The sequence below is a fragment of the Formica exsecta genome, unplaced genomic scaffold, assembly GCF_003651465.1.
Source record: "Formica exsecta isolate Colony F162 unplaced genomic scaffold, ASM365146v1 scaffold191, whole genome shotgun sequence".
Taxonomy (NCBI): Eukaryota; Metazoa; Arthropoda; class Insecta; order Hymenoptera; family Formicidae; genus Formica; species Formica exsecta.
Genome location: NW_021849211.1, coordinates 2703709 through 2706672, shown reverse-complemented (window position 1 = coordinate 2706672; position 2964 = coordinate 2703709). Strand labels below are relative to the sequence as shown.

Genomic DNA, 2964 nt, shown 5'->3' with positions numbered 1-2964 from the left:
TATAAATGAAAAGTTTTATTCTCTGTAAAAAGCGCAAAAATTTTGCAGAGGAAAAAAAAAGAAATGGATAATCTAGAATCTAGATAAGAAAGAAGAAATTTATTTCGAGAGTAATCCCACGAAAGAGCACGATCATCGAGATTCTTAAAGATTGCCGTTGGTTGAAATACAGGAGAAAGAGCGCGTAACGCGCACACACACACAGACACACGCACACATACACATGTATGGGCAAGCTGGATATATACATTTGTGATAAATAGGTCAGACACTTCTTAATATCGCGGTCGTTGACCCGGGACTCATCCTGTCGATAAAGCAGAGAATGTTAATTGACTTGTTTCATTATCTATATACGCGTCGACGCGATAGAGGTCACTACGCGGTATATTTCTAATTTATATGTAATTATTTTTTTCTTGCTTATTACGTTGCTGAACAACGTTTATCGGGATTAGCTTTGTGTAAAGATATATTAATATTTATTTAATAAATAAATATTAATATATCTTTACTAATAACATAGTTTCGATAATTGACATTATTTCTTGTTGAAATGAGTATTGCGTTTTTCCATGAAAAATGTTGCTTTCAGTATTACTTTGTCATTAAATAATTTTATCATATTTTCTTGTATCTAAAAAATGAAAATTTGTATGATATTAATTAATTTGTAAATTTTATTTAATTAATCAGAGACTTTTGATGACAACGGATATATAAATTTGCTACCAAAAATAATAAAGAAAAAGGTCTAATCTTCGACAAATTTTATATAATTCATATAATCGATTTATAATATGATTTTATATCGCTTTGGTAATGTTCATTTTTGTTAGTATAAGTAACTTATACAGTTCGCATTTATGTGTGTACAAGCTATTGAATTTTCCAGCAGCGTTGTTAAATTTATCAGAAGCTAAGTGTGGAGCAGGAGAAAAAGGTCAACGTTTCGATGTATATTTAAGCTTCAATAATCGTGAGAAGACAAAACGTGCCGGCCTTGAACCCAAAAACTGTATTCGACATCGCGTCTCACTTAGTTCTACAAGATTGTGTTTGGTCTTATCATTTTTTGTCAGAGTTTCAAAAATTTATAGTTTTATGTGAGTTTCAGAAAAAGTTCTTTTAAAAACAAAAAAACGTATCGATTAAGATAAAATAACGAGCAAACGCCCACATGTACTAGCATCCCAGTGAAATGCTGATCGATCTTCAAGAGTTCTGTTTATTCTAAAATTGTTCTCGTATAATATTGACCATTTCCTTGCATTTTCTAAAAGATTTTAAGCAATAGCAGTATTAAAATATGTTTTAAAAAATTTCTTTTTGCCCTAGAATGTCATCGGTAGGTACAAAACTGAGACGTTGTTCTATTTTTAAGAGCTTTGATTATTATAAAACAATTTTTTTATTTTTATATGTTTTGAGCATTTAAATTTAATATTAGAATATATTTAGAATATATTTTTTAGAATATATTTAGAACTATACGAGAACTGTTTTGAAATAAACAAAGATCTTGGAAATTGATCAGCGATGTTTGTACATATAATATTAGCATTTGCTTGGTACTATTTTATATTAATCGATGTGTTTTGTTTTTAAAAATTAGGATTCTGTATAGAACTTATATAAAACTATATATTGTAAAATCTGACAAAAAATGAGGAAATTTTCGCAAAACAACGTGAACGTTTTAGTTTTTCTTTTTGGCTTTTTTGTTTTAACGGTTAGAACTTGTTTAAATTATTAAGAACTATAGAATTATTGAAAATAAAGTCAAATCTTAATTATTTAAAAATTTCCACAAAATGATACACCAGCTTCAGACAAACTATATATTTTATCTTAAATTTTGAAAAGTTTAGAAGATAAAATTGTTTTCCGTTTTTACAATTTTTTTATGCGCGTTTTTTTATTTTTTTCCTTACAATTATTGATCAAAAATTAATTTAATATTTAATATTTAATAATTATTTAATAATTTATTTAATTAAAGTTCGTTTTAATCAAGCATTTTTTAAACCTGATTCCAAAAAACAGTTAAGTAACGGTTAAGTAACTATAGTTATCGAAGATTATATCGATCACTATATATTTGTGAGATGTGTTATTACGTCATAGAATTTGCTAGGCTTTTTTAATAAAATTATTATACTTCCTACAAAGTTCTCGTACTTCTCTGTTATATTTTCTTCCATGGGCAACTTGTGTAATAATTTAGGATAGATATAAATATTCATTCGCGAAGTTTTAGGTACATGTATGATTGATCGTTTGGCAAATAAAAAATGTAGGAAATTATGTGAAAAGTTACATAACTTTAATATTAAAATATTAGGCCGCATAATGTAATTTGGCCGACTAAATAACAGCCTGAAGTTTAACTTTAGACTTCAATGAAGTTTAAATAAAGCGAAACGGCATTGCTTCGCATCTTAAAGTTATCAAGGACAATGATCATAGTATGCGATACGGATACTATAGCAAAGTCGAGCTGAACAAACAACCCATTCCGCGAGAAAACTGGGCAATCCTACAGTACATGCGTTTACATTGTAAAAAAGTCGAATTTAAGATTGGAAACCGATATGAAGAGATGTCTTACAGCGTTTCTCGGTTTAATCCTATACAAGAGCACAATCCTGCGCAGTATCAGATGAGGATTAGAGTCTAAATGTCTCTTTTAGAATTGAAAATATAATAAAAAATATATAGAATATACAAATTATACACGTTAAACATTTTTAGCACATTTTATATAAATAGAATATAATAAATAATTTTATATTTTAAGAATTTTCTTTTATTTGTTCTAAATTCCTGAGTTTAATATTATTTTAAAATGATATTAGGATAAATGGTTAATTTTATCTTACTTATCAATAGCAATATGCGAGAAATGGAAAAATACAGTAGTCCTATTAAAAAAAAAAAAAAAAACCCTAAATGATAACTCTC

The 2964-nt window shown here is 27.4% G+C and overlaps 1 protein-coding gene across 1 annotated transcript in view; it reads left to right on the top strand.

The window, feature by feature from the left end:
* LOC115233810 (aryl hydrocarbon receptor nuclear translocator-like) overlaps nt 1-2964 on the top strand; it is a 91108-nt gene that overhangs the window by 1416 nt on the left and 86728 nt on the right. The gene's annotated exons all lie outside the window — the stretch shown is intronic.